General features: G+C 35.7%; 1 protein-coding gene across 6 annotated transcripts in view; it reads left to right on the top strand.

Moving 5' to 3' along the window:
* The window catches only part of CCSER1 (coiled-coil serine rich protein 1), a 669425-nt gene that overhangs the window by 210062 nt on the left and 446764 nt on the right, over nt 1-12599 (top strand). The gene's annotated exons all lie outside the window — the stretch shown is intronic.

Here is a 12599-nt window from a genome sequence, read left to right as displayed (position 1 = left end):
TGTCCCCCAAAACTCCACTAATAGATTAGATTAGATTAGATTACAGTAGAGTACACTAGACTAGACTGGATGTGATTTTGGTACAGTTTAAGCCTGTCTAGTCTTAAACTAGACTAATTTAATCTAGTCTACCTGTACTTAAATTTTATATATTGCTTATCATCTAGGTATTATTATGTTGATTTCATGTTTGAAATACTGTTAGCATCTCATTGCTTGTGTCTCAGTCATATGGCTCTCTGAATACCAAGGGATTAGAAAGGCAATGGGCTGTGAAATCTGGAATTCTTTTGTTGCTAGTTGAAGCAGCATAGTTCATTTTTGCCTTCCCACCCCTAAAAGGCAAGCTTGCATTGTTGTTTGATTGGCTTTTTCCTCTGCTATCAGCAGTTTCAGCATTTCATAATCCCTTATATTTTCAAAGTAAGAAAACTGCTGTATCTGCTTAGCATGTGCTTGAAAGCTGAATGATGCCACCTACTAGATACCTTATCAGTATTAGGAAGTATATTAATCTCCTTTCTGATGTGCTCAGTGTTTAAAAATTTTTTTCTTCACAACTTGACTAGTGATATCTTCTAAGCTCATGAATTTACATCATGCTTTTCTTATGCACTCAGAGGTCTCAGAAACATGGTCTAATCTTTGCTACTCTTCCAGTTATCACATCTGAAAATCTCACTTGTGGCTCTGGAATTCTTTCAAAAAGAAACAAGCTTCTGCTTAAACAGATTAAATATATTTGAACTTCTTCACAAGGAACAGTGTCATTGTATTAGTATCTTTAAGCCAACGTTTCTTACAAGCATATTGAAAATTAAACAAAAATAGCTAGCTAGAAAACTTCTGCATGTTTAGATTTAAGGATGGCTAAGACACAAAATTGTGTCTCAGATGTTAGAAAGGTTTGGTGTCCTGTCTCCTTTTCATACCTGTGGAAAGGAGTTGTGAGTGCTGCCTGTCTCTCACTGGACAGGACAGATGCAAGTATTAGTGGTAAGGAGCACAACTTTCCTTTTGTGTCACAGCCCACCTGCAAAGGCTGGAAATCTCAGTAAATATGTCTGGTAAGGTGGTTTCCAAAGTACAGTAGGATGGTTAATTTGCTTTAGACCCTAGTGAACAGGGGGGTTTGCATGTTGGGTATGCCTGTACTTAACTGGATATATAAAAAATCATCTGAAGAAACATGGGATGAACTAAATATACTTAGTAGCAGATGTCACTTTCCTTTGATAAAATTATATTTAATGAAACAAAGGGGGGGTTATTTTTAAAAAGCAAATATTTCTTTTGAAATATGTTTTCTGCTTGATTTTTGAATCTTTAATCTTTCTACTGGCAAGAAGTGCATATTAGAAAATATGTAACTCTGTCCATCACTATTTAATAAACAGCCAAACCTAATAAAGGTTACAAGCAACAAATTAGCTGTTTGCTTAAAAGACACTACTAAGCTGTTATGTTTAATTAAAAACTCATTTTAAAATATTATTCTGATTCCCTGCCCCTCTGCAATAAAACAGAAAAAGGAAGCATAGCCCATGGCCATAACAATTCCATTCTCTCCTTGTACATTCTGTATTGCTTTTTTGCAGGTAATGGGAAAACAAGTTATTTTGCTGTACTTGTGTCTTCTTTGAAACGGGAAATATTTCATAAAATAGGAAAAATATAATGTCTGCTTTTCCCTGACCCTAACTAGCTGAAACTCCAACCTGACATTGACTCTTGTCTGGGCTGCTCAAATTGGAAACCTCTTTCTGTTTGCTTTGAGGAAAAACAAAACAATAAACCAGACTCTGGTGTTTCTTTTTTTTTTTTCCTTTCCTTTGTCTGTGTCTGGTCAATGTGAAAATGAGAGTGATTTTGTACAAACATTTATAAAATAAGTAACAGTTGTGCAAAGGAAATATAATCACACTGTAAAGTGAATATGGAAGAAACTGGTTATAGAACGGGAGCATCATCCGTTCTCACATGCCTTCTCAGGAAAGATTTGTAGGAAAGATTGACAAGAAAATAATCTACACGATAATTTAAATATCTTAGATAATTTTTGCAACCAAGATTAGTAAGTTCTGTACAGTTTAAATTGATTTTGCTGGCAAATTTTGAATAACCTGGGTTTTGAGACCTACTGACTAATTGTAATCACAGCGTTTAATATTTTCTATATTTTGTAGTTCAAGTTTTGTTTTGCCCTTTGTAATAATGCAGAAGTCAGAGGAATGATGACAATTGTCCTATGGAGTAGAGGTGTTCTGTAGATTTTATCTATAGCCCTGCCAAGAATACTCCAATCCTTTGCAAATATGGTCATTGTTTGGAAAGCTTCCTCTTCCCTCTAAGAGACTTGGTTTCTAATGGACAACTGACCATAGGTGTTTCAATCATTGACCTTAAAGTATTAATGATGTGACTGAACTTAACAGTATTTCATGAGAAGAAATATTTTTTTCTATCCTGGTCCTTTCAATCCAGGACAAGAGAATGGAATGGAATGGAATGGAATGGAATGGAATGGAATGGAATGGAATGGAATGGAATGGAATGGAATGGAATGGAATGTTAAGCGAGGTGCTTAATGAGGTTATTTTGAATTAAAGCATGTAGGATCAAGAACACCGTGGCATTTCCAAGTGAAGATAATTGTAATTTCAAAACAGGCCTTGTGCACTGTATCATTGTGTAGCTAATAATTTTAAATAAAAGCAAATTCAGTAAATAAAAATGTGTAGGGAAAATACAGCTTTGCTAGAGTCAGAAGTCTGAGCACCAAGTGGGGAAAAATGGTGTAAACTTTTGGAGTCAAGAAAGCAATTGGAATTTACATTGGCAGAGAGGGTGATCAAAGCTGACTTAAAGCATGGGGTTGTAGATATTGTGGCCTCTGCACTTACAGTCACCTGGAAAATAAATTTGCTTTAACAGCAACCCGTGTACAACATGACTGCATCACTGACTACTGTTTCTTAACTAGACCTGAAATTGTTATAGGAAAACCATTGACACCAAATCACAGTTACATTTAGAAAGTGGCTCTGGTTTAGCCTGAAGCAATAATAAGAGCTCACTTTGTTCAATTTGCTTCCCTAAACTTATATACCTTTACAATACCATAATGTCATTCCGATTTCTGCCACCAATCTAATAAGAATGTCCTTCAAAGTAAGATTATCCATGTCTGTATCAGACCTGGGATACTTTTTAATTAATAAATTAAATTAAAATGCTCATTCCTATGCACCTTTCTTTGTTCTCTGTAAATCATTGTGTTCTCCTCTGGACACTTCTGCTATAGTGACAGTTTAGTCACCTGATTTGTTATCTTTCATGTCCAGAAATTTCCCAAAAAGAAATGCATCAAGATAAATAATTTTGCAGTATTTAATTAGAGATGTTATTTAAAAAGATGCCCATTTTCACCCAGTCAGATATATAAAGGCAGGTGCTTAGGATATACTTTGTTCAAGAGTGAAAATTTTATCCTGTGTCTACTGTAGTGTCTAGAAATTTCCAATTTATTTACATTACTGAGAAGCATTAGTCAAACCACCGGTATCAGCTGAATTCCTAAGTGGCAGCCTAACACTTAGAATTCTTGTAAGCTAATGGCCTTGAGTAATCATTGCAAAATACTCTTGCCATATAGATTTTAATTAGAACTATGAACCATAAGACAGTTATGACTAGATAGAAAATTTATTCGAATGTGAATTTTGTTCTGACGTTTTTATTATGTGATGTAATGGGAATGATTACATATATATCAAGGCTCCTTAACTTCTGGAGCAAATCTAAAAGGAGATATAGCTGAAATGAACAAAATCTTACCTGTTTCCTTGAGAAGGATGGCAACTCTAGGCAATGCAGGCAGAGAGGGTTGAGAGGTTCTAGGAAGCTAAAGCACTTAGACTTAGTCAATTGAATGTCAATTATTTTATCTGAAGATCCTCATCTGAAAACTTGCTGTTCTAAACTGTAGCATTAGTCACTCACAGGGCTTGTTATTCCAATAAAATTATGGTGTTTTCCATTATTCTATCTGGCAGTTGCCTAATCCCTGTGGAGCACAGCCATGGTTTGCTGGGGTGACTGGGCAAAGCCACTCAGTTAATGTCTTTCTGAGCTAGGGTTACACATGGACTTGTGGAAAATGACTCACTTTTCTACTTGGATTTAAAAGACTCAAAATGTTTTTTGTGGAAAGCAGATCTAATTTTCTTCCAGCCTAAATCCATGTCCACCACAGAAACTCAGAACAAACATGGTTAAGTCCTTAGCTTTGTGTATTGAAGGAGATCTGAAGAGTTTATTTAGCATGTACTTACTCAAGGGGCTGAAAGAACTTGATTTCAGGGCATCACAATGAAATGCAAAACAAACCCTGCCGTCCTACTGTTTGGTCTTTTTCCTCAATTCAAAGCTGCTATTTTTATGATAGTCAAAGTAAATATGTACTTACCTTGTATAGAGGTTGTTAAATTTGTATTTCAATAACCAACTGTTGTAGCATACTGCAGCATTTGGGAAGGCAACATTAAATCTAATTTTGCCTAATAAGAATTTAAAGTCACTGTGAGACTTCACTGGAGGGACATGCTCAGTACAGAACTGAGAGCTTTGGGATAAAGTCCATTTAATTCAAGAGGAGAGGAGGAGACAAGTGTGAGCTATGCCCATCTATTCCTTTTTCTGGCATTCTAGTATGTCCAAAATTTTGAAAGGATACAAAATTTCTATTGCTGTAAAAATGGGGCACAAATGTTTGTTAAGCTTCGCTTCTTTGACTTCAGCTTGAACAAAATTAGGTGGAAGTGCTTAGCAGACACTGCAGAAAACAGAATTATACTTTCTGATACATAAAAGCATTGACTATGTCTAAAAAATAAGTTATGTTTGAGCTACAGCCAGTGGTTGTATTTTATCAGCTCACAATGAAATTAAGGCAGGTTTGGGTTTGTACTTCTGTGCAGCAGAAAACACCAGCCTGAGGTAGCATTGTTCGGATGCTAAAGAGGCAGGAGTGGTGGTGGTAGGGGAGAAGGGACCAGGGGATTATTTGTTTTGTAATTCAGAAGTCTGTGGTGTTTGCATGAAAGCACCATGTCAGTTCTTATAAATTAGATTTCAAAGCATCATTGCAGCTCAAATATAAAAATTAATCAGCTGTTATTACTTGTGAACAATTAAAGCATCATAAAAATGAAAACAAATATGAAGGAAATGTGCTTGTACATGTAATGTGAAGTACTTAATTTGGTTAGATAAATGCATTGTAGATTAAAACAAGAAAAAACAGATCAAGCACACAGCAGAGATGTTTTTCTTTCATTTTCACAGTGATTTAATAGCATCTCTGAAGCATAACAAAGAACAGCATTTCTTGGTAATTTCTTACTGTCACTGGAAGGTGGCGGAAAGGAGAAATGTCAGGGAAAAACTGGGGAGATTTGCATTTATGATTATGTTAGTGCAATGTAGGATTGAACTATGCTGTGCTTTTTTTATAGCTCATTGTATTCTTCCAGTTAGAACATTTCCAGGTATTCTTTTGAATCTGATCAGTGAAAAAGAATAGTGTTGTGATGGTGCTGTTAGTGGTTTCACTGAGGGGTTTCTAAACCTTTGTTTTTAGAACATTCCTAAAGGCCCTCGTCCTGTGCTGTGCTGTATTAGAGTTAACTTCTTTAGAAAATACACTATTCTAAGTTATGGTATTGTGATTTAAGTAGGAATAATGCTGGAGGAAACTAAATTCAATCAGTGTAGTGCTTAAAAATAAAGAAAGTATTTTATGTTGCTTCAAGTTGTGATATTAGCTGCATCCTAAAGGGAATGAATTATATGGAATAATACACATACCTGCATGCTAAATTTCACATGCCATCAGTGGGATTTCACTTTTTATTTTGCAAAGCTAAGCATAAAAAAAAAAGTAAGCTGAGAAATAGGGAGTGTAGGAAGCAGGGGGGATGAAACTGAAAGGACACTGCATCAGCACATTAGAATCCATCCAGCACTGGGGCAGTTGGGTGGAGACCTAAATTTGCAATTATATTGCAATAAAGCTAAGCTGTTAAGACAAAAGAATGTACCAAGCAACAGAGAATTTAGGGTGCTGCAAATATTATCCATACAGTTCTGAAACTGGAGAATGGCAAATTTTGTTCCAGCATGCTAAATGTGCCAGGTGCCTCTATAGGTAAATAAAAACCTCCTCACTTTCTTGTCCGAGGTACAGTGCACTCCATTTGGGATAATTAATGGAGGAGCTAGAAAATAGCATTCCTGGGGCAGTGAGAAAGTCCATGTGTTTAAAAGCAGGATTGCCTTATTACTGTCTAAACCCTATCCTGTTATAGTGGGAACAAATATATATAAAGTAATATTAAAATGTATTTTCCTTCACTATCAGATGGACTTGAGGTGGATTGATATAAACATGATATAAGTACTATTTGTAATTGTTTTCAAGTTCTTTACTCTTCTGTTGTGCTGCAGTTTAAAATATACAGTGCCATTAAATTTCAGAGGATAAATAAAAACCAGATTATTTTATTTAACAAATCTTAAGTAGGCAATTCATTATTTTCCTTTTACTCTCCCAGTACATGACTTCTGTTCTTTCAAGCTGTCACCTAAAAACAGGAATGCCTTTAAAGAACTTGTAATTCAGTCTGATTACTTTAATTTTTATTTTGAATCACAAAGCTGAGCCATAGTTCAGAAAGGAGTCGTATCCCCATTCAGGTAGGGAATTTTGATATGAGCTTTAGCAATGCTTGTTTATTCTCATATTTAAAGCTGAAATGACTAAAATTCCCCAGTTCAAAATAATATTTAATGGTTCCAGCTTTGTACTACCTACGTACTTATTCCTTAATTAATTTTTTATGATAGTACATATTAAAATACAGTAAATGTTTTAAATTCTGAGTTATTGAAAGTGAACTTGAATTTATAATGAATGCCTGATAGACTTCAGGGAAGCCATAATTTAAATGGCAATAGAACATGCTGACTTCACCTACAATAGATTATACTTGAAAAGGCAACAATTAAATATATATAATATGGTTTTGGTTGCTATGGGAACAGACAAAGAAAGGTTTTTCAGCATTACAAACCAGTATCTGTATACAAGAGAAATTAAGTTCTTCTGAGACAAAAAAAGCTATGAAAGGTTTCCAAGGAAAAGACTAAATAATATGAAATGTTTCAACCAAAAGCTTTTCAGTATCTCTCTAGAATATGTCAGTGGCTTTGTGTTCCTTCTTCCTTCTTTCCCCCCATTTTTCTGTCACTCATTTTTGGAGCTATGGATTTGGAGTTGTGCAGCAAAAAAATACTTTGCAAAGTAGATTAGTGAATGAAAGAGCAACGTGGATATGTTGTTTATTTCTGGGGCCATTCACATGAGATTTAATTCTATCTCATAAATCGTATTTGGATCAGGGTATCTATACTACAGCTTCACACATTTTTTGGCATGCTTTTCTCTTTATTCTCTGTACCTGAAAATAACAAAGGTACAAACTAGAGGGAGAAGTAGTAGGGGAAATTGTCAGTTTTCTGTTTCACTAAGCTTGAGTGCTTTCCAATAGCATTGCACAGTTATGTTATTCATGTTATACTTCACGTTGGTCAACCAGGCATTAAACTTATTTTTTATCATTTTTTTGTTCTTCACGGTATCATCTGTCCTATAATTTTTGTTTGTTAAACGACAGGATGATGGAATGACAGAATGGGGAGAGTACTTACAACGTCAAGTTTGCTATGGAGCAAATATTAAATAGAAGTATTTAAAGCATCTTTTACACTTGATCTAAATCAGAGTTTTAAACTATCTATTGGGGAAGATTTAGAAGCCTAATTGTCTGGAATGCCAAGTTCTATACTGAATGTGGCACAATCTGCAAGAGTTGGAAACATCTGAAATTTGGTCCCTTAGAGTAAAGGAAATTGTAGCTGAAGGCAATTAGCACAATTACTTTCATGATATGATGAATTAATTTGAATTTAAAATAATTTTAAGAGGAGAAGGTTATTTCTCTTAAAAGAAATAAACCTTCTGGAAGATACATTATAAACTATTATTTAAAAAACGTTTTAAACTCTACTATGTAATTCCTGTGTATCTCTTTCAAACTCCAGACACGGGAATGTGTTGATGTTGAACTGCAACCCAGCAATTATTTAAACTCTGGTAAATACATCCTCTAATGTTCACTGTTTACTTATGAGAGTGTCTTCCTTTCCATGTGAATACCATCCATTGGTTACTTCTAGTACTGAAGTGAGCTGCATGCTGAAGTATGCTGAGAAACACACTTAGGGGCACTAAGGATATATGCTTCTAAGTCTCCACTCCTTTTGTTTTGGATGAAATATTTAATATGAGATTGATATGCAGCATTTTACACAGTTGTATATGAGAAAAAAAGAAAGGCAATGTATTCTTGTGGAGAATACTTCGGTATCATTCTTGAGAGACCCAGGACTGAAACGTATGTGTGCAGTCAGGAGTGAGGGGAAGGTCTCAAGATTCAGAGTAATTTTCACCTGCTTGGGACTTTTCCTGTGTCTGAGTGTGCAGTTTCTGTTCTCTTGAAGTCACTTCTAAAAAATGAGGAAGTCTTATGTATCTTACAGCCATGGTGTTATAAATTGACATTTTCAGGAATCTGCATTTGGGGAAAGAAAGCATGTTTTGTTACATTTTTTTTTTCACTTTCACCCACGTGTAGGTCATTTAATAGCCTTATGTGTCTCTAACTCCAATTTGCTGTTAAGAATTAATTAATATAAAACTACCAAGGAGAGAGAACGCTGGGTCCGATTGAGCTCGGTGGCCTCCTCAATGTTCCAAATATTCATTGACCTTGACATTCTCCTCCATGATGCAGGAGGATTTGGGAGCTATGAATCTAGTAGCTTGTGTTCCAGATGGTTTTGTGCTGATCTCTTTTAGGAGTCCTCTGTGGAATTCCCACTGAGCAGTGCCCCAGAGGCCATGCCCTCCAAACACAGAGCTGCCATAATGGTTATGTCCTGCTTCATTCCCATCCTCTTCAAGGCTGATGAAATTGACTTTAATGGGAATGGAGACAAATCTCTTGTGCTGCCTGCAGATGAATTGCTAACAGAACTGAAATGAGTTTAGGGCTCAACATTATTTGTCTGGAATATTCCCGTTTTCCATCATTTAGCCTCCTAGAGTGGCTGCCAGTCAGGGAGTGCAGGCACTGCTCAGCCTGGCCGGGCCACAGCCTGGAGGTGGCTTGGAGGAATGGGCAGCTTTTCCTGATGTACTTTTCCCAATAAGAGAATAGGTTTTGTGGCCCTGACAGAAAGCAAGGTCTGTTTTTCTTTCCTTGTTGACAGCTGCTTCAAAGATGACCTCAGAACATGTCAAAAAAAGTAATAAAGGACAGACAAGTAGACTTGCTTCAGACAAGAAAAGATAATGAGTACAATTTTATAGCTTGCTTTCCTCACTTGGTTTTAAGCAAGCTAGCTCAACCTTAGCCATGGCTAAGGACTCAGAAATGGAGTTACAGGTACTCCAGGGCAGGCCATATATCATGAAATGATTACTTTTTTTCAATGAAGTAATAGTGGCCCCACATCTTTTACTCTGTAGGTGGCATTGACCTGATCTGCCCCCACTCACCTGTTTTTTCAAACAACTTTTGCAATGTAAGTAAAGAGCAAAGCTGATTTTTCAGAAACCTTACTTGCTTGCACTGCTTTTTCTACCACTGGAGGAAGCTTACTTCTGTGGAAGGTTCAGCTGGAGCCATTTCTATGGTGCCAGCTAATTAATTTCTTTTTTTGGTTGGTTAGGTTTTTTTGTTTGTTTTTTTCTTATTGTAAAAATAACTGTTTATTTTCTTATATGTGCTTGTGTAGTAATTGGTTACTTTTGTCTGCTGCAGTTTGGCTGAATTAGGTGAAGAAAGCAATTTGCCTTAATTTTTAACACTTTTTCCTCAGACACCGAACACTTTGTAATATATTTTCCAAATATATTTTCCTTATTGTATATAATAAAATTAAGTCATTTAGAAATAGTCAAAACTAACAGCAGAGATAATAAACGAGTTTACTCAATAATACATAATACATCATCCTTCCCTGGGATCATCATCAACTGTTTTCTTTATACCAGAATAAAGCCAGAATAATGGCACAGGCTTAGGAAACTCCTGATGCTGCAGGAAGAATTTCATCTCCTTGTTTGCTGCATTTTCATTGGGGAGAATGGGGAACAATATTTCACATGAAATGGGATTCCTGTGCCATCTGCATTGGATTCCCATGTACCTTGCCTATAAATCAGGCTGTCCAAGGAAGTTCTGTTGCTTTTCCTCAGAGATGTCTTGTCTTGCAGCAGTGAAGCTGCAGAGATATTGCTTGAAGAATTAATATATGCAACTATGTCTGTAGGTGTCAGCAGTTCAATACAGTGCCATGACAAGAAACCTAAAATAGCTTCTGAGCAACCTTCTTGAACCTCAGAAACAGTAGTTAACTTAGTATTTTTTTGTTCACTTGTTAATTTAACTTAGAAATTGAGTATTTTAGCTCAAATGGAATGCTACCTAATTTAATGGAAGTGTGTCTGCATTTCACTGTTGCCATGAGTAAACGGTTACATAATGCCAGAAAACCACCTGAAAATTATAGCAGATTATTTTTAACAATTTTTCATTGTTGATACATTTGATCCATCTGCTTTTTATCAAGTATGATCTAGATATTTTTCTATTTTACATCGTAGCTCTCTTCCTTTAGATCTTTCCTATGTTGGCAAAGAACTTCCTGGCTTATATCTATTTTATTCAGTAATGTTCCAAGTAAATGTTCTTCGTTGCTGACAGTGAGCAGAAGAAGCCATGCTAATCTTTGTACAACCATCATGGGTTTTGTTACAAGAGGGTTAGCTGCAGACCACTGTGATAGAGCTACAATGTTTTGTGAGGCACCTAATCTCAAATCTGTACTTGCTTACATTAGGCACATGCAGAGCCATCTGTACTTTGTCATCAGAGCTGCTGCTGGAAAAATGCACTGAATTCAGTCCTGCCTGTCCTGTGAATGCTGATGAGCAGAAAGCAAGTTTGCTGTCTTGCCATCCACTCAGGTTTCTTGGGGTTATGAATCCCATTGTATATTAATGACACAGGGATAAACTTGTTCATTCAAGCACACCTATGAAAAATTCATGTCTGTTCCAAAGATCTGTCACCATGGATGCATACTAGTGGCTATGTGAGCACATCACATCACATATTAGTCAAAGACTCTACGTTTTTAGGTGTTAGGTCACAGTGGCTTTATCCATCTGCCTAGGCAAAAATAAAGAAAAACTTCGGGTCAGTCAAAGTGTGTAGGGAAACTCTGATTAAACATCATGCCTGTCCTGAGACTGCTACTCCTCCAGGTAGCAATGAGCTAAGGTAGTTAAAAGGAGTGACTTTAAACGACGAGTTATATAGGTAGATAAGTGAAAAATGTGGCAGCTGTTATATGGTTTTTGAAAGATTACAATCTCCCTTCATATTTCTTACATTAATGCACATATAGTGGCACAGCAGTTCAACAGTTGAGTTTCACTTTATGGACTTTAATTTCCTGACTTTAAGAGGTACATAATGAGAAAATGCAGGATGCTGCATTGTGCTGACTGGCTTAGCACAGAAATGTGCACTGCATAAGAGCAGTGCTGTGGCTCTGACTTCCAAAAACTGGAACATGTATTCTTATACATATGTTTTGTGCTTGTAAAATGGGGACCATTAGCATCTGTGAACAATATCTTTTGAAATCAAGTTGCCATTGATTTTTGACTCCCATCTTAGACAATTATTTATTTATTTATTCTAAAATACAGTGGATATGCAGATTAGAACATTACAAAGTCAATAAAGTTCATGGGAGCCACTTGGATTCATGTACCTTTGATACATTTGCCACTGAAAATTGAGGAAAAAATAGATTGAAGAAAAAGATTTGAAAGTTATCTCCTGGATTACTTGCATGTGTGAAAGTCACAGGTTTTGATGTATTGAGTTTTGTGGAACTTACCATACATTCAATTTTATCTGAAATAAAAACGCCATAATTAAACATCACAATAATATATTTTTAAATTCAACTATAGTTGAATTTATGCTATGAATTTACATATGCTATGAAGATCTGCATACTTATTAAAATTTAAGCAAATTACTAGTTCATTGAAATTTAAGCCTATACTTAAGTCTTTGGTGAAGCTTGTGTTGTTTTCTCCATTGTTCTTTCATTCACTAAAGCAAACTCAGCTGACACATGTCTATAAAATGTAAATATAAGTACTTTTGCATAGCAATATTTAAGGAATTTTAGGACTTGAAGTACTGAAAACTGAAAGGAAAAAAACAGAGATAACAGAATTCTTTCTTCCAACAGAACTAGTCAGAAATTTTCAGCTATTCCATGGGAAGATACAAGGGACAAAGCTGTAATGAAAGCAGGTGAAGGATGTGTCCTTGTAAAGAATGAGCTCTCTTTTCATTTTGAATAATTTAAATCCTTTCTTTTGAGGG

The sequence above is a fragment of the Heliangelus exortis genome, chromosome 4 (genome assembly GCF_036169615.1).
Source record: "Heliangelus exortis chromosome 4, bHelExo1.hap1, whole genome shotgun sequence".
Lineage (NCBI taxonomy): Eukaryota > Metazoa > Chordata > Aves > Apodiformes > Trochilidae > Heliangelus > Heliangelus exortis.
The sequence above is the reverse complement of the archived record's forward strand: the minus strand, read 5'-3'. Positions and strand labels throughout refer to the sequence as shown.